The sequence below is a fragment of the Symsagittifera roscoffensis genome, chromosome 8 (genome assembly GCF_963678635.1).
Source record: "Symsagittifera roscoffensis chromosome 8, txSymRosc1.1, whole genome shotgun sequence".
Lineage (NCBI taxonomy): Eukaryota > Metazoa > Xenacoelomorpha > Acoela > Convolutidae > Symsagittifera > Symsagittifera roscoffensis.
Genome location: NC_087069.1, coordinates 9,595,420 through 9,619,347, shown reverse-complemented (window position 1 = coordinate 9,619,347; position 23,928 = coordinate 9,595,420).

Genomic DNA, 23,928 nt, shown 5'->3' with positions numbered 1-23,928 from the left:
TTGAGCAAGGCCAAAAACCTTCATTAAGCAAGGCCAAAAACCTTCATTGTGCAAGGCCAAAAACTTTCATTGAGCAAAGCTAAAAACTTTCATTGAGCAAGGTTAAAAACCTTCTTTGAGCAAGGTCAAAAATTTTCATTGAGCAAGGCCAAAAACCTTCATTGAGCAAGGCCAAAAACCTTCATTGAGCAAGGCCAAAAACCTTCATTGAGCAAGGCCAAAAAGCTTCAGTGAGCAAGGCCAAAAACCTTCATTGAGAAAGGCCAAAAACCTTCATTGAGCAAGGCCAGAAACCTTCATTGAGCAAGGCCAAAAACCTTCATTGGGCAAGGCCAAAAACCATCATTGAGCAAGGCCAAAAACCTTCATTGAGTAAGGCCAAAAACCTTCATTGAGCAAGGCCAAAAACCTTCATTGAGCAAGGCCAAAAACCTTCCTTAAGCAAGGCCAAAAACTTTCATTGAGCAAGGCCAAAAACTTTCATTGAGCAAGGTCAAAAATCTTCAATGAGCAAGGCCAAAAACCTTCATTGAGCAATGCCAAAAACCTTCATTGAGCAAGGCCAAAAACCTTCATTGAGCAAGGTCAAAAACCTTCATTGAGCAAGGTCAAAAATCTTCTTTGAGCAAGGCCAAAAACTTTTATTGAGCAAGGCCAAAAACCTTCATTGAGCAAGGCCAAAAACCTTCATTGAGCAAGGCCAAAAACCTTCTTTCATTGAGCAAGGCCAAAAACCTTCATAGCGCATGGCCAAATACCTTCATTGAGCAAGGCCAAAAACCTTCATTGAGCAAGGCCAAAAACCTTGATTGAGCAAGGCCAAAAACCTTCATTGAGCAAGGCCAAAAACCTTCATTGAGCAAGGCCAAAAACCGTCATTGAGCATGGCCAAAAACCTTTATTGAGCAAGGCCAAAAACCTTCATTGAGCAAGGCCAAAAACCTTCATTGAGCAAGGCCGAAAACCTTCATTGAGCAAGGCCAAAAACCTTCATTGATCAAGGCCAAAAACCTTCATTGAGCAAGGCCAAAAATCTTCATTGTGTAAGGCCAAAAACCTTCATTGAGCAGGGCCAAAAACCTTCATTGAGCAAGGCCAAAAACCTTCATTGAGCAAAGCCAAAATCTTCATTGAAAAAACCTTCATTAAGCAAGGCCAAAAACCTTCATTGAGCAAGGCCAAAAACTTTCATTGAGCAAAGCTAAAAACCTTCATTGAGCAAGGTCAAAAACCTTCTTTGAGCAAGGCCAAAAATTTTCATTGAGCAAGGCCAAAAACCTTCATTGAGCAAGGCCAAAAACCTTCATTGAGCAAGGCCAAAAACCTTCATTGAGCAAGGCCAAAAACCTTCACTGAGCAAGGCCAAAAACCTTCATTGAGCAAGGCCAAAAACCTTCATTGGGCAAGGCCAAAAACCTTCATTGAGGAAGGCCAAAAACCTTCATTGAGCAAGGCCAAAAACCTTCATTGAGCAAGGCCAAAAACCTTCATTAAGCAAGGCCAAAAACCTTCATTGAGCAAGGCCAAAAATTTTCATTGAGCAAGGTCAAAAATCTTTAATGAGCAAGGCCAAAAACCTTCATTGAGCAATGCCAAAAACCTTCATTGAGCAAGGCCAAAAACCTTCATTGAGCAAGGTCAAAAATCTTCATTGAGCAAGGTCAAAAATCTTCTTTGAGCAAGGCCAAAAACTTTCATTGAGCAAGGCCAAAAACCTTCATTGAGCAAGCCCAAAAACCTTCATTGAGCAAGGCCAAAAACCTTCCTTTATTGAGCAAGGCCAAAAACCTTCATTGCGCAAGGCAAAAAACCTTCATTGAGCAAGGCCAAAAACCTTCATTGAGCAAGGCCAAAAACCTTCATTGAGCAAGGCCAAAAACCTTCATTGAGCAAGGCCAAAAACCTTCATTGAGCAAGGCCAAAAACCTTCATTGAGCAAGGCCAAAAACCTTCATTGAGCAAGGCCAAAAACCTTCATTAAGCAAGGCCAAAAACCTTCATTGAGCAAGGCCAAAAACCTTCATTGAGCAAAGTCCAAAAACTTCATTGAGCAAGGCCAAAAACCTTCATTGAGCAATGCCAAAAACCTTCATTGAGCAAGGCCAAAAACCTTCATTGAGCAAGGTCAAAAACCTTTATTGAGCAAGGCCAAAAACCTTCATTGAGGAAGGCCAAAAACCTTCATTGAGCATGGTCAAAAGCCTTCTTTGAGCAAGGCCAAAAACATTCATTGAGCAAGGCCAAAAACCTTCCTTGAGCAAGGCCAAAAACCTTCATTGAGCAAGGCCAAAAACCTTCATTGAACAAGGCCAAAAACCTTCATTGAGCAAGGCCAAAAACTTTCATTGAGCAAGGCCAAAAACCTTCATTGAGCAAGGCCAAAAACCTTCAATGAGCAAGGCCAAAAACCTTCATTGAGCAAGGCCAAAAACCTTCATTGAGCAAGGCCAAAAACCCTCATTAGGCAAGGCCAAAAACCTTCATTGAGCAAGGCCAAAAACTTTCATTGAGCAAGGCTAAAAACCTTCATTGAGCAAGGTCAAAAACCTTCTTTGAGCAAGGCCAAAAACCTTCATTGAGCAAGGCCAAAAATCTTCATTGAGCAAGGCCAAAAACCTTCATTGAGCAAGGACAAAAACCTTCATTGAGCAAGGCCAAAAACCTTCATTGAGCAAGGTCAAAAAACTTCTTTGAGCAAGGCCAAAAACTTTCATTGAGCAAGGCCAAAAACCTTCATTGAGCAAGGCCAAAACCTTCATTGAGCAAGGCCAAAAAACTTCATTGAGCAAGGCAAAAAACCTTGATTGAGCAAGACCAAAAATCTTTTTTGAGCGAGGCCAAAAAACTTAATTCAGCAAGGCCAAAAACCTTCATTGAGCAAGGCCGAAAACCTTCATTGAGCAAGGCCAAAAACCTTCACTGAGCAAGGCCAAAAACCTTCATTGAGCAAGGTCAAAAACCTTCATTGAGCAAGGCCAAAAACCTTCATTGAGCAAGGCTAAAAACCTTCATTGAGCAAGGCCAAAAACCTTCATTGAGCAGGGCCAAAAACCTTCATTGAGCAAGGCCAAAAACCTTCATTGAGCAAGGCCAAAAACCCTCATTAGGCAAGGCCAAAAACCTTCATTGAGCAAGGCCAAAAACTTTCATTGAGCAAGGCTAAAAACCTTCATTGAGCAAGGTCAAAAACCTTCTTTGAGCAAGGCCAAATTTTTCATTGAGCAAGGCCAAAAATCTTCATTGAGCAAGGCCAAAAACCTTGATTGAGCAAGGCCAAAAACCTTCATTGAGCAAGGCCAAAAACCTTCATTGAGCAAAGTCAAAAACCTTCTTTGAGCAAGGCCAAAAACCTTCATTGAGCAAGGCCAAAAACCCTCATTAGGCAAGGCCAAAAACCTTCATTGAGCAAGGCCAAAAACTTTCATTGAGCAAGGCTAAAAACCTTCATTGAGCAAGGCCAAAAATCTTCATTGAGCAAGGCCAAAAACCTTCATTGAGCAAGGCCAAAAACCTTCATTGAGCAAGGCCAAAAACCTTCATTGAGCAAGGTCAAAACACTTCTTTGAGCAAGGCCAAAAACTTTCATTGAGCAAGGCCAAAAACATTCATTGAGCAAGGCCAAAAACCTTCATTGAGCAAGGCCAAAAAACTTCATTGAGCAAGGCAAAAAACCTTGATTGAGCAAGACCAAAAACCTTTTTTGAGCGAGGCCAAAAAACTTAATTGAGCAAGGCCAAAAACCTTCATTGAGCAAGGCCAAAAACCTTCATTGAGCAAGGCCAAAAACCTTCACTGAGCAAGGCCAAAAACCTTCATTGAGCAAGGTCAAAAACCTTCATTGAGCAAGGCCAAAAACCTTCATTGAGCAAGGCCAAAAACCTTCATTGAGCAAGGCCAAAAACCTTCATTGAGCAAGGCCAAAAACCTTCATTGAGCAAGGCCAAAAACCTTCATTGAGCAAGGCCAAAAACCCTCATTAGGCAAGACCAAAAACCTTCATTGAGCAAGGCCAAAAACTTTCATTGAGCAAGGCTAAAAACCTTCATTGAGCAAGGTCAAAAACCTTCTTTGAGCAAGGCCAAAAATCTTCATTGAGCAAGGCCAAAAATCTTCATTGAGCAAGGCCAAAAACCTTGATTGAGCAAGGCCAAAAACCTTCATTGAGCAAGGCCAAAAACCTTCATTGAGCAAGGTCAAAAACCTTCTTTGAGCAAGGCCAAAAACTTTCATTGAGCAAGGCCAAAAACCTTCATTGAGCAAGGCCAAAAAACCTTCATTGAGCAAGGCCAAAAAACTTCATTGAGCAAGGCCAAAAACCTTGATTGAGCAAGACCAAAAACCTTTTTTGAGCGAGGCCAAAAACCTTAATTGAGCAAGGCCAAAAACCTTCACTGAGCAAGGCCAAAAACCTTCATTGAGCAAGGCCAAAAACTTTCATTGAGCAAGGCTAAAAATTTTCATTGAGCAAGGTCAAAAACCTTCTTTGAGCAAGGCCAAAAATCTTCATTGAGCAAGGCCAAAAATCTTCATTGAGCAAGGCCAAAAACCTTCATTGACCAAGGCCAAAAACCTTCATTGAGCAAGGCCAAAAACCTTCAATGAGCAAGGTCAAAAACCTTCTTTGAGCAAGGCCAAAAACTTTCCTTGAGCAATGCCAAAAACCTTCATTGAGCAAGGCCAAAAATCTTCATTGAGCAAGGCCAAAAAACTTCATTGAGCAAGGCTAAAAACCTTCATTGAGCAAGGCCAAAAACCTTCATTGAGCAAGGCCAAAAACCTTCATTGAGCAAGGCCAAAAACCTTCATTGAGCAAGGCCAAAAACCCTCATTAGGCAAGGCCAAAAACCTTCATTGAGCAAGGCCAAAAACTTTCATTGAGCAAGGCTAAAAACCTTCATTGAGCAAGGTCAAAAACCTTCTTTGAGCAAGGCCAAAAATCTTCATTGAGCAAGGCCAAAAATCTTCATTGAGCAAGGCCAAAAACCTTGATTGAGCAAGGCCAAAAACCTTCATTGAGCAAGGCCAAAAACCTTCATTGAGCAAGGTCAAAAACCTTCTTTGAGCAAGGCCAAAAACTTTTATTGAGCAAGGCCAAAAACCTTCATTGAGCAAGGCCAAAAAACCTTCATTGAGCAAGGTCAAAAAACTTCATTGAGCAAGGCCAAAAACCTTGATTGAGCAAGACCAAAAACCTTTTTTGAGCGAGGCCAAAAACCTTAATTGAGCAAGGCCAAAAACCTTCACTGAGCAAGGCCAAAAACCTTCATTGAGCAAGGCCAAAAACTTTCATTGAGCAAGGCTAAAAATCTTCATTGAGCAAGGTCAAAAACCTTCTTTGAGCAAGGCCAAAAATCTTCATTGAGCAAGGCCAAAAATCTTCATTGAGCAAGGCCAAAAACCTTCATTGACCAAGGCCAAAAACCTTCATTGAGCAAGGCCAAAAACCTTCAATGAGCAAGGTCAAAAACCTTCTTTGAGCAAGGCCAAAAACTTTCCTTGAGCAATGCCAAAAACCTTCATTGAGCAAGGCCAAAAACCTTCATTGAGCAAGGCCAAAAAACTTCATTGAGCAAGGCCAAAAACCTTGATTGAGCAAGACCAAAAACCTTCATTGAGCAAGGCCAAAAACCTTCACTGAGCAAGGCCAAAAACCTTGATTGAGCAAGACCAAAAACCTTCATTGAGCAAGGCCAAAAACCTTCACTGAGCAAGGCCAAAAACCTTCATTGAGCAAGGCCAAAAACCTTCATTGAGCAAGGCCAAAAACCTTCATTGAGCAAGGCTAAAAACCTTCATTGAGCAAGGCCAAAAGCTTCATTGAGCAAGGCCAAAAATCTTCATTGAGCAAGGACAAAAACCTTCATTGATCCAGGCCAAATCGTTCATTGAGCAAGGCCAAAAACCTTCATTAAACAAGGCCAAAAACTTTCATTGAGCAAGGCTAAAAACCTTCATTGAGCAAGGTCAAAAACCTTCTTTGATCAAGGCCAAAAACTTTCTTTGAGCAAGGCCAAAAACCTTCTTTGAGCAGGGGCAAAAACCTTCATTGAGCAAGGCCAAAAACCTTCCTTAAACAAGGCCAAAAACTTTCATTGAGCAAGGCCAAAAACCTTCATTGAAAAGGCCAAAAACCTTCATTGAGCAAGGCCAAAAACCTTCACTGAGCAAGGCCAAAAACCTTCACTGAGCAAGGCCAAAAACCTTCATTGAGCAAGGCCAAAAACCTTCATTGAGCAAGGCCAAAAACCTTCATTGAGCAAGGCTAAAAACCTTCATTGAGCAAGGCCAAAAGCTTCATTGAGCAAGGCCAAAAATCTTCATTGAGCAAGGACAAAAACCTTCATTGATCCAGGCCAAATCGTTCATTGAGCAAGGCCAAAAACCTTCATTAAACAAGGCCAAAAACTTTCATTGAGCAAGGCTAAAAACCTTCATTGAGCAAGGTCAAAAACCTTCTTTGAGCAAGGCCAAAAACGTTCTTTGAGCAAGGCCAAAAACCTTCTTTGAGCAGGGGCAAAAACCTTCATTGAGCAAGGCCAAAAGCCTTCCTTAAACAAGGCCAAAAACTTTCATTGAGCAAGGCCAAAAACCTTCATTGAAAAGGCCAAAAACCTTCATTGAGCAAGGCCAAAAACCTTCACTGAGCAAGGCCAAAAACCTTCATTGAGCAAGGCCAAAAACTTTCATTGAGCAAGGCTAAAAATCTTCATTGAGCAAGGTCAGAAACCTTCTTTGAGCAAGGCCAAAAATCTTCATTGAGCAAAGACAAAAACCTTCATTGATCCAGGCCAAAAACCTTCATTGAGCAAGGCCAAAAACCTTCATTAAACAAGGCCAGAAATTTTCCTTGAGCAAGGCCAAAAACTTTCATTGAGCAAGGCCAAAAACTTTCCTTGAGCAGGGCCAAAAACTTTCATTGAGCAAGGCCAAAAACCTTCATTGAGCAAGGCCAAAAAACTTCATTGAGCAAGGCCAAAAACCTTGATTGAGCAAGACCAAAAACCTTTTTTGAGCGAGGCCAAAAACCTTAATTGAGCAAGGCCAAAACCTTCATTGAGCAAGGCCAAAAACCTTCATTGAGCAAGGCCAAAAACCTTCACTGAGCAAGGCCAAAAACCTTCATTGAGCAAGGTCAAAAACCTTCATTGAGCAAGGCCAAAAACCTTTATTGAGCAAGGCCAAAAACCTTCTTTGAGCAAGGCCAAAAATCTTCATTGAGCAAAGACAAAAATCTTCATTGAGCAAGGCCAAAAACCTTCATTGAGCAAGGCCAAAAACCTTCATTGAGCAAGGCCAAAAACCTTCATTGAGCAAGGTCAAAAACCTTCTTTGAGCAAGGCCAAAAACTTTCATTGAGCAAGGCTAAAAATCTTCATTGAGCAAGGTCAAAAACCTTCTTTGAGCAAGGCCAAAAATCTTCATTGAGCAAGGCCAAAAATCTTCATTGAGCAAGGCCAAAAACCTTCATTGACCAAGGCCAAAAACCTTCATTGAGCAAGGCCAAAAACCTTCAATGAGCAAGGTCAAAAACCTTCTTTGAGCAAGGCCAAAAACTTTCCTTGAGCAATGCCAAAAACCTTCATTGAGCAAGGCCAAAAACCTTCATTGAGCAAGGCCAAAAAACTTCATTGAGCAAGGCCAAAAACCTTGATTGAGCAAGACCAAAAACCTTCATTGAGCAAGGCCAAAAACCTTCACTGAGCAAGGCCAAAAACCTTCATTGAGCAAGGCCAAAAACCTTCATTGAGCAAGGCCAAAAACCTTCATTGAGCAAGGCTAAAAACCTTCATTGAGCAAGGCCAAAAGCTTCATTGAGCAAGGCCAAAAATCTTCATTGAGCAAGGAAAAAAACCTTCATTGATCCAGGCCAAATCGTTCATTGAGCAAGGCCAAAAACCTTCATTAAACAAGGCCAAAAACTTTCATTGAGCAAGGCTAAAAACCTTCATTGAGCAAGGTCAAAAACCTTCTTTGATCAAGGCCAAAAACTTTCTTTGAGCAAGGCCAAAAACCTTCTTTGAGCAGGGGCAAAAACCTTCATTGAGCAAGGCCAAAAACCTTCCTTAAACAAGGCCAAAAACTTTCATTGAGCAAGGCCAAAAACCTTCATTGAAAAGGCCAAAAACCTTCATTGAGCAAGGCCAAAAACCTTCACTGAGCAAGGCCAAAAACCTTCACTGAGCAAGGCCAAAAACCTTCATTGAGCAAGGCCAAAAACCTTCATTGAGCAAGGCCAAAAACCTTCATTGAGCAAGGCTAAAAACCTTCATTGAGCAAGGCCAAAAGCTTCATTGAGCAAGGCCAAAAATCTTCATTGAGCAAGGACAAAAACCTTCATTGATCCAGGCCAAATCGTTCATTGAGCAAGGCCAAAAACCTTCATTAAACAAGGCCAAAAACTTTCCTTGAGCAAGGCTAAAAACCTTCATTGAGCAAGGTCAAAAACCTTCTTTGAGCAAGGCCAAAAACGTTCTTTGAGCAAGGCCAAAAACCTTCTTTGAGCAGGGGCAAAAACCTTCATTGAGCAAGGCCAAAAGCCTTCCTTAAACAAGGCCAAAAACTTTCATTGAGCAAGGCCAAAAACCTTCATTGAAAAGGCCAAAAACCTTCATTGAGCAAGGCCAAAAACCTTCACTGAGCAAGGCCAAAAACCTTCATTGAGCAAGGCCAAAAACTTTCATTGAGCAAGGCTAAAAATCTTCATTGAGCAAGGTCAGAAACCTTCTTTGAGCAAGGCCAAAAATCTTCATTGAGCAAAGACAAAAACCTTCATTGATCCAGGCCAAAAACCTTCATTGAGCAAGGCCAAAAACCTTCATTAAACAAGGCCAGAAACCTTCCTTGAGCAAGGCCAAAAACTTTCATTGAGCAAGGCCAAAAACTTTCCTTGAGCAGGGCCAAAAACTTTCATTGAGCAAGGCCAAAAACCTTCATTGAGCAAGGCCAAAAAACTTCATTGAGCAAGGCCAAAAACCTTGATTGAGCAAGACCAAAAACCTTTTTTGAGCGAGGCCAAAAACCTTAATTGAGCAAGGCCAAAACCTTCATTGAGCAAGGCCAAAAACCTTCATTGAGCAAGGCCAAAAACCTTCACTGAGCAAGGCCAAAAACCTTCATTGAGCAAGGTCAAAAACCTTCATTGAGCAAGGCCAAAAACCTTTATTGAGCAAGGCCAAAAACCTTCTTTGAGCAAGGCCAAAAATCTTCATTGAGCAAAGACAAAAATCTTCATTGAGCAAGGCCAAAAACCTTCATTGAGCAAGGCCAAAAACCTTCATTGGGCAAGGCCAAAAACCTTCATTGAGCAAGGTCAAAAACCTTCTTTGAGCAAGGCCAAAAACTTTCCTTGAGCAAGGCCAAAAACTTTCATTGAGCAAGGCCAAAAACCTTCATTGAGCAAGGCCAAAAAACTTCATTGAGCAAGGCCAAAAACCTTGATTGAGCAAGACCAAAAACCTTTTTTGAGCGAGGCCAAAAACCTTAATTGAGCAAGGCCAAAAACCTTCATTGAGCAAGGCCAAAAACCTTCATTGAGCAAGGCCAAAAACCTTCACTGAGCAAGGCTAAAAACCTTCATTGAGCAAGGTCAAAAACCTTCATTGAGCAAGGCCAAAAGCCTTCATTGAGCAAGGCTAAAAACCTTCATTGAGCAAGGCCAAAAGCTTCATTGAGCAAGGCCAAAAATCTTCATTGAGCAAGGACAAAAACCTTCATTGATCCAGGCCAAAAACGTTCATTGAGCAAGGCCAAAAACCTTCATTAAACAAGGCCAAAAACTTTCATTGAGCAAGGCCAAAAACCTTCATTAAACAAGGCCAAAAATCTTCATTGAGCAAGGACAAAAACCTTCATTGATCCAGGCCAAAAACGTTCATTGAGCAAGGCCAAAAACCTTCATTAAACAAGGCCAAAAACCTTCATTGAGCAAGGTCAAAAACCTTCTTTGAGCAAGGCCAAAAACTTTCTTTGAGCAAGGCCAAAAACCTTCTTTGAGCAGGGGCAAAAACCTTCATTGAGCAAGGCCAAAAACCTTCCTTAAACAAGGCCAAAAACTTTCATTGAGCAAGGCTAAAAACCTTCATTGAGCAAGGTGAAAAACCTTCGTTGAGCAAGGCCAAAAACTTTCATTGAGCAAGGCCAAAAACCTTCATTGAGCAAGGCCAAAAATCTTCATTGAGCAAAGACAAAAACTTTCATTGATCCAGGCCAAAAACCTTCATTGAGCAAGGCCAAAAACCTTCATTAAACAAGGCCAGAAACCTTCTTTGAGCAAGGCCAAAAACTTTCATTGAGCAAGGCCAAAAACCTTCATTGAGCAAGGCCAAAAACCTTCATTGAGCAAGGCCAAAAACCTTCATTGAGCAAGGCCAAAAAACTTCATTGAGCAAAGCCAAAAACCTTGATTGAGCAAGACCAAAAACCTTTTTTGAGCGAGGCCAAAAAACTTAATTGAGCAAGGCCAAAAACCTACATTGAGCAAGTCCAAAAACCTTCATTGAGCAAGGCCATAAACCTTCACTGAGCAAGGCCAAAAACCTTCCTTGAGCAAGGTCAAAAACCTTCATTGAGCAAGGCCAAAAACCTTCATTGAGCAAGGCTAAAAACCTTCATTGAGCAAGGCCAAAAACCTTCATTCAGCAAGGCCAAAAACCTTCATTGAGCAAGGCCAAAAACCTTCATTCAGCAAGGCCAAAAACCCTCATTAGGCAAGTCCAAAAACCTTCATTGAGCAAGGCCAAAAACTTTCATTGAGCAAGGCTAAAAACCTTCATTGAGCAAGGCCAAAAATCTTCATTGAGCAAGGCCAAAAATCTTCATTGAGCAAGGCCAAAAACCTTCATTGAGCAAGGCCAAAAACCTTCATTGAGCAAGGCCAAAAAACTTCATTGAGCAAGGTCAAAAACTTTCTTTGAGCAAGGCCAAAAACTTTCATTGAGCAAGGCCAAAAACCTTCATTGAGCAAGGCCAAAAACCTTCATTGAGCAAGGCCAAAAAACTTCATTGAGCAAGGCCAAAAACTTTGATTGAGCAAGACCAAAAACCTTTTTTGAGCGAGGCCAAAAACCTTAATTGAGCAAGGCCAAAAGCCTTCATTGAGCAAGGCCAAAAACCTTCATTGAGCAAGGCCAAAAACTTTCACTGAGCAAGGCCAAAAACCTTCATTGAGCAAGGTCAAAAACCTTCATTGAGCAAGGCCAGAAACCTTCATTGAGCAAGGCTAAAAACTTTCATTCAGCAAGGCCAAAAACCTTCATTGAGCAAGGCCAAAAACCTTCATTGAGCAAAGCCAAAAACCTTCATTGAGCAAGGCCAAAAACCTTCATTCAGCAAGGCCAAAAACCTTCATTGAGCAAGGCCAAAAACCTTCATTCAGCAAGGCCAAAAACCCTCATTAGGCAAGGCCAAAAACCTTCATTGAGCAAGGCCAAAAACTTTCATTGAGCAAGGCTAAAAACCTTCATTGAGCAAGGCCAAAAATCTTCATTGAGCAAGGCCAAAAATCTTCATTGAGCAAGGCCAAAAACCTTCCTTGAGCAAGGCCAAAAACCTTCATTGAGCAAGGCCAAAAAACTTCATTGAGCAAGGTCAAAAACTTTCTTTGAGCAAGGCCAAAAACTTTCATTGAGCAAGGCCAAAAACCTTCATTGAGCAAGGCCAAAAACCTTCATTGAGCAAGGCCAAAAAACTTCATTGAGCAAGGCCAAAAACTTTGATTGAGCAAGACCAAAAACCTTTTTTGAGCGAGGCCAAAAACCTTAATTGAGCAAGGCCAAAAGCCTTCATTAAGCAAGGCCAAAAACCTTCATTGAGCAACGCCAAAAACTTTCACTGAGCAAGGCCAAAAACCTTCATTGAGCAAGGTCAAAAACCTTCATTGAGCAAGGCCAGAAACCTTCATTGAGCAAGGCTAAAAACTTTCATTGAGCAAGGCCAAAAATCTTCATTGAGCAAGGCCAAAAATCTGCATTGAGCAAGGACAAAAACCTTCATTGATCCAGGCCAAAAACGTTCATTGAGCAAGGCCAAAAACCTTCATTAAACAAGGCCAAAATCTTTCATTGAGCAAGGCTAAAAACCTTCATTGAGCAAGTTCAAAAACCTTCTTTGAGCAAGGCCAAAAACTTTCTTTGAGCAAGGCCAAAAACCTTCTTTGAGCAGGGGCAAAAACCTTCATTGAGCAAGGCCAAAAACCTTCCTTAAACAAGGCCAAAAACTTTCATTGAGCAAGGCTAAAAACTTTCATTGAGCAAGGCCAAAAACCTTCATTGAGCAAGGCCAAAAATCTTCATTGAGCAAGGACAAAAACCTTCATTGATCCAGGCCAAAAACCTTCATTGAGCAAGGCCAAAAACCTTCATTAAACAAGGCCAAAAACTTTCATTGAGCAAAGCTAAAAACCTTCATTGAGCAAGGTCAAAAACCTTCTTTGAGCAAGGCCAAAAACCTTCATTGAGCAAGGTCAAAAAGCTTCATTAAACAAGGCCAAAAACTTTCATTGAGCAAGGCTAAAAAGCTTCATTGAGCAAGGTCAAAAACCTTCTTTGATCCAGGCCGAAAACGTTCATTGAGCAAGGCCAAAAACCTTCATTAAACAAGGCCAAAAACTTTCATTGAGCAAGGCCAAAAATCTTCATTGAGCAAGGACAAAAACCTTCATTGATCCAGGCCAAAAACGTTCATTGAGCAAGGCCAAAAACCTTCATTAAACAAGGCCAAAAATTTTCATTGAGCAAGGCTAAAAACCTTCATTGAGCAAGGTCAAAAACCTTCTTTGAACAAGGCCAAAAACTTTCTTTGAGCAAGGCCAAAAACCTTCTTTGAGCAGGGGCAAAAACCTTCATTGAGCAAGTCCAAAAACCTTCCTTAAACAAGGCCAAAAACTTTCATTGAGCAAGGCTAAAAACTTTCATTGAGCAAGGCCAAAAACCTTCATTGAGCAAGGCCAAAAATCTTCATTGAGCAAGGACAAAAACCTTCATTGATCCAGGCCAAAAAGCTTCATTGAGCAAGGCCAAAAACCTTCATTAAACAAGGCCAAAAACTTTCATTGAGCAAAGCTAAAAAACTTCATTGAGCAAGGTCAAAAACCTTCTTTGAGCAAGGCCAAAAACCTTCATTGAGCAAGGCCAAAAACTTTCATTAGACAAGGCCAAAAACTTTCATTGAGTAAAGCTAAAAACCTTCATTGAGCAAGGTCAAAAACCTTCTTTGAGCAAAGCCAAAAACCTTCATTGAGCAAGGTCAAAAACCTTCATTAAACAAGGCCAAAAACTTTCATTGAGCAAGGCTAAAAAGCTTCATTGAGCAAGGTCAAAAACCTTCTTTGAGCAAGGCCAAAAACCTTCATTGAGCAAGGTCAAAAACCTTCATTAAACAAGTCCAAAAACTTTCATTGAGCAAGGCTAAAAAGCTTCATTGAGCAAGGTCAAAAACCTTCTTTGATCCAGGCCGAAAACGTTCATTGAGCAAGGCCAAAAACCTTCATTAAACAAGGCCAAAAACTTTCATTGAGCAAGGCCAAAAATCTTCATTGAGCAAGGACAAAAACCTTCATTGATCCAGCCCAAAAACCTTCATTGAGCAAGGCCAAAAACCTTCATTAAACAAGGCCAAAAACTTTCATTGAGCAAAGCTAAAAACCTTCATTGAGCAAGGTCAAAAACCTTCTTTGAGCAAGGCCAAAAACCTTCATTGAGCAAGGTCAAAAACCTTCATTAAACAAGGCCAAAAACTTTCATTGAGCAAGGCTAAAAAGCTTCATTGAGCAAGGTCAAAAACCTTCTTTGATCCAGGCCGAAAACGTTCATTGAGCAAGGCCAAAAACCTTCATTAAACAAGGCCAAAAACTTTCATTGAGCAAGGCCAAAAATCTTCATTGAGCAAGGACAAAAACCTTCATTGATCCAGGCCAAAAACGTTCATTGAGAAAGGCCAAAAACCTTCATTAAACAAGGCCAAAAATTTTCATTGAGCAAGGCTAAAAACCTTCATTGAGCAAGGTCAAAAACCTTCTTTGAACAAGGCCAAAAACTTTCTTTGAGCAAGGCCAAAAACCTTCTTTGAGCAGGGGCAAAAACCTTCATTGAGCAAGTCCAAAAACCTTCCTTAAACAAGGCCAAAAACTTTCATTGAGCAAGGCTAAAAACTTTCATTGAGCAAGGCCAAAAACCTTCATTGAGCAAGGCCAAAAATCTTCATTGAGCAAGGACAAAAACCTTCATTGATCCAGGCCAAAAAGCTTCATTGAGCAAGGCCAAAAACCTTCATTAAACAAGGCCAAAAACTTTCATTGAGCAAAGCTAAAAACCTTCATTGAGCAAGGTCAAAAACCTTCTTTGAGCAAGGCCAAAAACCTTCATTGAGCAAGGCCAAAAACCTTCATTAGACAAGGCCAAAAACTTTCATTGAGTAAAGCTAAAAACCTTCATTGAGCAAGGTCAAAAACCTTCTTTGAGCAAGGCCAAAAACCTTCATTGAGCAAGGTCAAAAACCTTCATTAAACAAGGCCAAAAACTTTCATTGAGCAAGGCTAAAAAGCTTCATTGAGCAAGGTCAAAAACCTTCTTTGATCCAGGCCGAAAACGTTCATTGAGCAAGGCCAAAAACCTTCATTAAACAAGGCCAAAAACTTTCATTGAGCAAGGCCAAAAATCTTCATTGAGCAAGGACAAAAACCTTCATTGATCCAGGCCAAAAACGTTCATTGAGCAAGGCCAAAAACCTTCATTAAACAAGGCCAAAAACTTTCATTGAGCAAGGCTAAAAACCTTCATTGAGCAAGGTCAAAAACTTTCTTTGAGCAAGGCCAAAAACTTTCTTTGAGCAAGGCCAAAAACCTTCTTTGAGCAGGGGCAAAAACCTTCATTGAGCAAGTCCAAAAACCTTCCTTAAACAAGGCCAAAAACTTTCATTGAGCAAGGCTAAAAACTTTCATTGAGCAAGGCCAAAAACCTTCATTGAGCAAGGTCAAAAATCTTCATTGAGCAAGGACAAAAACCTTCAATGATCCAGGCCAAAAAGCTTCATTGAGCAAGGCCAAAAACCTTCATTAAACAAGGCCAAAAACTTTCATTGAGCAAAGCTAAAAACCTTCATTGAGCAAGGTCAAAAACCTTCTTTGAGCAAGGCCAAAAACCTTCATTGAGCAAGGCCAAAAACCTTCATTAGACAAGGCCAAAAACTTTCATTGAGCAAGGCTAAAAAGCTTCATTGAGCAAGGTCAAAAACCTTCTTTGATCCAGGCCGAAAACGTTCATTGAGCAAGGCCAAAAACCTTCATTAAACAAGGCCAAAAACTTTCATTGAGCAAGGCTAAAAACCTTCATTGTGCAAGGACAAAAACCTTCATTGATCCAGGCCAAAAACCTTCATTGAGCAAGGCCAAAAACCTTCATTAAACAAGGCCAAAAAATTTTCATTGAGCAAGGCTAAAAACCTTCATTGAGCAAGGTCAAAAACCTTCTTTGAGCAAGGCCAAAATCCTTCTTTGAGCAAGGCCAAAAACCTTCATTGAGCAAGGCCAAAAACCTTCTTTGAGCAGGGGCAAAAACCTTCATTGAGCAAGGCCAAAAACCTTCCTTAAACAAAGCCAAAAAATTTCATTGAGCGAGGCTAAAAACCTTCATTGAGCAAGGTCAAAAACCTTCATTGAGCAAGGCCAAAAAAAACTTTCTTTGAGCAAGGCCAAAAACCTTCTTTGAGCAGGGGCAAAAACCTTCATTGAGCAAGGCCAAAAACCTTCATTGAGCAAGGCCAAAAACCTTCTTTGAGCAGGGGCAAAAACCTTCATTGAGCAAGGCCAAAAACCTTCCTTAAACAAAGCCAAAAAATTTCATTGAGCGAGGCTAAAAACCTTCATTGAGCAAGGTCAAAAACCTTCATTGAGCAAGGTCAAAAACCTTCATTGAGCAAGGCCAAAAAAAACTTTCTTTGAGCAAGGCCAAAAACCTTCTTTGAGCAGGGGCAAAAACCTTCATTGAGCAAGGCCAAAAACCTTCATTGAGCAAGGCCAAAAACCTTCTTTGAGCAGGGGCAAAAACCTTCATTGATCAAGGCCAAAAACCTTCCTTAAACAAGGCCAGAAACTTTCATTGAGCAAGGCTAAAAACTTTCATTGAGCAAGGTCAAAAACCTTCTTTGAGCAAGGCCAAAAACCGTCTTTGAGCAGGGGCAAAAACCTTCGTTGAGCAAGGTCAAAAACTTTCATTAAGCAAGGCCAAAAACCTTCATTGAGCAAGGACAAAAACCTTCATTGATCCAGGCCAAAAACCTTCATTGAGCAAGACCAAAAACCTTCATTAAACAAGGCCAAAAACTTTCATTGAGCAAGGCTAAAAACATTCATTGAGCAAGGTCAAAAACCTTCTTTGAGCAAGGCCAAAAACCTTCTTTGAGCAAGGCCAAAAACCTTCATTGTGCAAGGCCAAAAACCTTCTTTGAGCAAGGCCAAAAACCTTCATTAGACAAGGCCAAAAACTTTCATTGAGCAAGGCTAAAAACCTTCATTGAGCAAGGCCAAAAATTTTTTTTGAGCAAGGCCAAAATCATTCTTTGAGCAGGGGCAAAAACCTTCATTAAACAAGGCCAAAAACTTTCATTGAGCAAGGCTAAAAACCTTCTTTGAGCAAGGCCAAAACTTTTCTTTGAGCAAGGCCAAAAACCTTCTTTGAGCAGGGGCAAAAACCTTCATTGAGCAAGGCCAAAAACCTTCTTTAAACAAGGCCAAAAACTTTCATTCAGCAAGGCTAAAAACCTTCATTGAGCAAGGTGAAAAACCTTCGTTGAGCAAGGCCAAAAACTTTCATTAAGCAAGGCCAAAAACTTTCATTGAGCAAGGACAAAAACCTTCATTGATCCAGGCCAAAAACCTTCATTGAGCAAGACCAAAAACCTTCATTAAACAAGGCCAAAAACTTTCATTGAGCAAGGCCAAAAACGTTCTTTGAGCAAGGGCAAAAACCTTCATTGAGCAAGGCCAAAAACCTTCATTAAGCAAGGCCAAAAACCTTCATTGAGCAAGGCCAAAAATCTTCATTAAGCAAGGTCAAAAACCTTCATTGAGCAAGGCCAAAAATCTTCATTAAGCAAGGTCAAAAACCTTCATTGAGCAAGGCCAAAAACCTTCATTGAGCAAGGCCAAAAACCTTCATTAAGCAAGGCCAAAAACCTTCATTGAGCAGGGCCAAAAAACTTTATTGAGCAAGGCCAAAAATTTCATTGAGCAAGGCCAAAAAACTTCATTGAGCAAGGTGAAAAACCTTCATTGAGCAAGGCCAAAAACCTTCCTTGAGCAAGGCTAAAAACCTTTTTTGAGCAAGGCCAAAAACCTTCATTGAGCAAGGTCAAAAACATTCATTGAGCAAGGCCAAAAAAAACCTTCCATGAGCAAGGCCAAAAAACTTCATTGAGCAAGGCCAAAAATTTCATTAAGCAAGGCCAAAAACCTTCATTGAGCAAGGCCAAAAACCTTCATTGAGCAAGGCCAAAAACCTTCCTTGAGCAAGGCTAAAAACCTTTTTTGAGCAAGGTCAAAAACCTTCATTGAGCAAGGTCAAAAACATTCATTGAGCAAGGCCAAAAAAACCTTCCTTGAGCAAGGCCAAAAACCTTCATTGAGCAAGGCCAAAAACCTTCATTGTGCAAGGCCAAAAACATTCTTTGAGCAAGGCCAAAAACCTTCATTAGACAAGGCCAAAAACTTTCATTGAGCAAGGCTAAAAACCTTCATTGAGCAAGGCCAAAAATTTTTTTTGAGCAAGGCCAAAAACCTTCTTTGAGCAGGGGCAAAAACCTTCATTAAACAAGGCCAAAAACTTTCATTGAGCAAGGCTAAAAACCTTCTTTGAGCAAGGCCAAAAATTTTCTTTGAGCAAGGCCAAAAACCTTCTTTGGGCAGGGGCAAAAACCTTCATTGAGCAAGGCCAAAAACCTTCTTTAAACAAGGCCAAAAACTTTCATTGAGCAAGGCTAAAAACCTTCATTGAGCAAGGTGAAAAACCTTCGTTGAGCAAGGCCAAAAACTTTCATTAAGCAAGGCCAAAAAATTTCATTGAGCAAGGACAAAAACCTTCATTGATCCAGGCCAAAAACCTTCATTGAGCAAGACCAAAAACCTTCATTAAACAAGGCCAAAAACTTTCATTGAGCAAGGCCAAAAACGTTCTTTGAGCAAGGGCAAAAACCTTCATTGAGCAAGGCCAAAAACCTTCATTAAGCAAGGCCAAAAACCTTCATTGAGCAAGGCCAAAAATCTTCATTAAGCAAGGTCAAAAACCTTCATTGAGCAAGGCCAAAAACCTTCATTGAGCAAGGCCAAAAACCTTCATTAAGCAAGGCCAAAAACCTTCATTGAGCAGGGCCAAAAAACTTTATTGAGCAAGGCCAAAAATTTCATTGAGCAAGGCCAAAAAACTTCATTGAGCAAGGTGAAAAACCTTCATTGAGCAAGGCCAAAAACCTTCCTTGAGCAAGGCTAAAAACTTTTTTTGAGCAAGGCCAAAAACCTTCATTGAGCAAGGTCAAAAACATTCATTGAGCAAGGCCAAAAAAAACCTTCCATGAGCAAGGCCAAAAAACTTCATTGAGCAAGGCCAAAAATTTCATTAAGCAAGGCCAAAAACCTTCATTGAGCAAGGCCAAAAACCTTCATTGAGCAAGGCCAAAAACCTTCCTTGAGCAAGGCTAAAAACCTTTTTCGAGCAAGGCCAAAAACCTTCATTGAGCAAGGTCAAAAACATTCATTGAGCAAGGCCAAAAAAAAAACTTCCTTGAGCAAGGCCAAAAACCTTCATTGAGCAAGGCCAAAAACCTTCATTGAGCAATGCCAAAAACCTTTTTTGAGCGAGGCCAAAAACCTTCACTGAGCAAGGCCAAAAACCTTCATTGAGCAAGGCCAAAAACCTTCATTGAGCAAGGCCAAAAACCTTCACTGAGCAAGGCCAAAAACCTTCATTGAGCAAGGTCAAAAACCTTCATTGAGCAAGGCAAAATATCTTCATTGAGCAAGGCCAAAAACCTTCATTGAGCAAGGTCAAAAACCATCATTGAGCAAGGCCAAAAACCTTCATTGAGCAAGGCCAAAAACCTTCATTGAGCAAGGCCAAAAACCTTCATTGAGCAAGGCCAAAAACCTTCCTTCATTGAGCAAGGCCAAAAACCTTCATTGCGCAAGGCCAAAAACTTTCATTCAGCAAGGCCAAAAACCTTCATTGAGCAAGGCCAAAAACCTTCATTGAGCAAGGCCAAAAACCTTTATTGAGCAAGGGCAAAAACCTTCATTGAGCAAGGGCAAAAACCTACATTGAGCAAGGCCAAAAACTTTCATTGAGCAAAGCTAAAAACCTTCATTGAGCAAGGTGAAAAACCTTCGTTAAGCAAGGCCAAAAACCTTCATTGAGCAAGGCCAAAAACTTTCTTTGAGCAAGGGCAAAAACCTTCATTGAGCAAGGCCAAAAACCTTCATTAAGCAAGGCCAAAAACGTTCATTGAGCAAGGCCAAAAACCTTCATTGAGCAAGGCCAAAAACCTTCATTAAGCAAGGCCAAAAACCTTCATTGAGCAAGGCCAAAAAACTTCCTTGAGCAAGGCCAAAAATTTCATTGAGCAAGGCCAAAAAACTTCATTGAGCAAGGTGAAAAACCTTCGTTGAGCAAGGTGAAAAACCTTCATTGAGCAAGGCCAAAAAAACCTTCATTGAGCAAGGCCAAAAACTTTCATTGAGCAAAGCCAAAAACCTTCATTGAGCAAGGCCAAAAACCTTCATTGAGCAAGGCCAAAAACTTTCATTGAGCAAGGCCAAAAACCTTCATTGAGCAATGCCAAAAACCTTTTTTGAGCGAGGCCAAAAACCTTCACTGAGCAAGGCCAAAAACCTTCATTGAGCAAGGCCAAAAACCTTCATTGAGCAAGGCCAAAAACCTTCATTGAGCAATGCCAAAAACCTTTTTTGAGCGAGGCCAAAAACCTTCACTGAGCAAGGCCAAAAACCTTCATTGAGCAAGGCCAAAAACCTTCATTGAGCAAGGTCAAAAACATTCATTGAGCAAGGCCAAAAAAAAACCTTCCATGAGCAAGGCCAAAAAACTTCATTGAGCAAGGCCAAAAATTTCATTAAGCAAGGCCAAAAACCTTCATTGAGCAAGGCAAAAACCTTCATTGAGCAAGGCCAAAAACCTTCCTTGAGCAAGGCTAAAAACCTTTTTTGAGCAAGGCCAAAAACCTTCATTGAGCAAGGTCAAAAACATTCATTGAGCAAGGCCAAAAAAAAACCTTCCTTGAGCAAGGCCAAAAACCTTCATTGAGCAAGGCCAAAAACCTTCATTGAGCAATGCCAAAAATCTTTTTTGAGCGAGGCCAAAAACCTTCACTGAGCAACGCCAAAAACCTTCATTGAGCAAGGCCAAAAACCTTCATTGAGCAAGGCCAAAAACCTTCACTGAGCAAGGCCAAAAACCTTCATTGAGCAAGGTCAAAAACCTTCATTGAGCAAGGCAAAATATCTTCATTGAGCAAGGCCAAAAACCTTCATTGAGCAAGGTCAAAAACCATCATTGAGCAAGGCCAAAAACCTTCATTGAGCAAGGCCAAAAACCTTCATTGAGCAAGGCCAAAAACCTTCATTGAGCAAGGCCAAAAACCTTCCTTCATTGAGCAAGGCCAAAAACCTTCATTGCGCAAGGCCAAAAACTTTCATTCAGCAAGGCCAAAAACCTTCATTGAGCAAGGCCAAAAACCTTCATTGAGCAAGGCCAAAAACCTTTATTGAGCAAAGGCAAAAACCTTCATTGAGCAAGGGCAAAAACCTTCATTGAGCAAGGCCAAAAACTTTCATTGAGCAAGGCTAAAAACCTTCATTGAGCAAGGTGAAAAACCTTCGTTGAGCAAGGCCAAAAACTTTCATTGAGCAAGGCCAAAAACTTTCTTTGAGCAAGGGCAAAAACCTTCATTGAGCAAGGCCAAAAACCTTCATTAAGCAAGGCCAAAAACCTTCATTGCGCAAGGCCAAAAACCTTCATTGAGCAAGGCCAAAAACCTTCATTAAGCAAGGCCAAAAACCTTCATTGAGCAAGGCCAAAAAACTTCATTGAGCAAGGCCAAAAATTTCATTGAGCAAGGCCAAAAAACTTCATTGAGCAAGGTGAAAAACCTTCGTTGAGCAAGGTGAAAAACCTTCATTGAGCAAGGCCAAAAAAACCTTCATTGAGCAAGGCCAAAAACTTTCATTGAGCAAAGCCAAAAACCTTCATTGAGCAAGGCCAAAAACCTTCATTGAGCAAGGCCAAAAACTTTCATTGAGCAAGGCCAAAAACCTTCATTAAGCAAGGCCAAAAACCTTCTTTGAGCAAGGGCAAAAACCTTCATTGAGCAAGGCCAAAAACCTTCATTAAGCAAGGCCAAAAACCTTCATTGAGCAAGGCCAAAAACCTTCATTGAGCAAGGCCAAAAACCTTCATTAAGCAAGGCCAAAAACCTTCATTGAGCAAGGCCAAAAAACTTCATAGAGCAAGGCCAAAAACTTCATTGAGCAAGGCCAAAAACTTCATTGAGCAAGGCCAAAAACTTCATTGAGCAAGACCAAAAACTTCATTGAGCAAGGCCAAAAACCTTCATTGAGCAAGCTTGCTCGGCTGATCACCTGCAACCGCCGGAGGCTCAGATGGTCGATTCTGATACTTATCTATGACAGACAAGTCAATTTCAGCCGGGTCGCAAGTAGACCAAATGGATTCTTCTCGGCGTCAACAGCAAGTAAAAATAACCCAATTTATACGACGAGAAAAGAACCCGGACTTTTTCAAAAACTCCCAAGAAAGTGAAAGCACATCGGAGAATCCTTCTACAAACAGGGCGGCGAACTATAAAAAAAACAATGCTATACGAATGTTTTATTAAATAGGGTTGTCGAAGAAAATTCATTTCAATGAAAACTGCAAAAAGGGGCAACGTCGTTATCGTGCATTAGGCCGAATCAGCTAGATCTGCAGTTATCGGAGCTTACGGGGGATTTTTACCGGCGGCTTCTTCCAATTACGAGATAGTTGCAGAGGGGTCCAAACTAGAATAGAGCCATACTATCGTGGGATATTCGAGCGCCGTAGAAATTACCAAGTTGCTTTCCCCATTTTCCTCCTCTCCTCTCCCGCATATGATGATAGACAGAACGTTGCGACCGCCAACCCGTAACAGCTACTAAACCCAGTTTTCAACATGGTAAGGCAATATGAAATCAATGAAGGCTCCAAATTGGACCTCGATATTATACAACAAGAACAATCAGCGGGAAAAATTGAGCACATGAAAAAAATATATTCAGTGAAAAATCGGTATTAAAATCGACACTAAAAGATTTTTTTTTTCATTTCAATTTCCAAATCAGCTCGTCTATGCTAACAAAATCGAATTAAGTAAAGTTTGCTTGGGTCATTATGTTCAGAATGTTTTCGGGAACCTTATTGTAATTATCATAACATTATTGAGATTCTTGTTCAGATTTGTTCTGCGAACACACTTGTTGATCCGACTGTTGGAAATGGGAAGGTACTAGTGTTTCTTTGTTTTCTTTGACACAAAATCAGGTTCCACAAATTATCGTCGGAGTGGGCCTAGTGATACATAATTTAGAAGCCTTTTCAGTCGTGATTCAAACGACCCTACAAATTTGGAGAAATGTCCTTCTGATGTGTAAAACTGGTTTAAAGTTTTCAGTTTAGTTTTATTCTGAGCCAATAAAATGACCGAGAAACGTTCGTTTCATACATGAAATTGCAACTTGGGCTAAAAAGTTTTGATCCTACTTAGACGAACTAGTCTTGGAAGCTCCATTTAGCTTTTCAAAGAGAAAAATTTCATTTTATTTTAAAACTTCATGCAATTCACTAAAATTCTATGCGTATGTCGAGTTAGGTCCTTTTGGTTAACTCATAGAGTAATTTCGGATAGGGTACACCATCTGCTCGTCACGCTATCTTATTTTCGGCCGGAAAGATTCGTGCAACTTCTTAGTCTAATACCGATCCTAATCTTACTCTTATATCTACTAGTCTCAGGGTGTTTAACTAGTCTCTGCTAGGCTCAATAGATCTAGAGTATACTTGTTTATTGCGGCAGCTGAAGTTCTCTTGGAGAGGCAACTAATTTCTAATTAAATTCAAATCTCTCTGATGCTGAAATTACAAGTAATTCCAGCACTTACAAATAAGTGGGTTGCTAGTTAGATGGATTATGATTGGTTAATATTAAATATTTTACAGTGGTAAAATATCTAATTTATCCAATAATAAAATGTAATTTAGATCAGGTTTCACCCATCCGGGGTTTACAGAGTTTTTTAGAACTATCTTTCTTCTTTGCAATTGAGGGATGGATGATGAACGTTGGTATTTGGCGAACATCATTTTCTTATCCGGTTCTTCTTGAAGAAGAACGTTCCAGGACGCTGGAATCAGGGACAGGAAATTGTTATTTCGTCATTCGACAACGACTGTGATCCCCAATGAAATCAATCCGATTCCAAAATGGTTTGCTATGTCAGGTTTTTCTGTATTAGTAGAGAACTTGTGTGCAGCCTCGTCTGGGAATAGCGTGAAGATCGTGTGTGGAAGGGTGCCTTGAAACTCGGATCTGTACTTATACTTGAGCATCGAGGTGGTCATTGTTCTAGTTCAATGAAGTCCTTTTCTGCGAAGTCAAGTCGTACTTTAAATCCTTTGAGTCGTGGTTGTGGATGGCATGTCGGTTCTGTTTAGCCATTCTTTTGTTCGATTGTGATGGGATCATCTAGTCTTCAGATGTTCGTCTTTGTTGTTGTGTATGATCTATATACTGCAAAGTATGATTTACATTTTATAAATTTATGTTAATTTGGTTTTTTAATCATGAACTTAGTTAGTCGTTTTCAGAAAAGCGTTTTGTTTTAGTTCAGTTATTTTG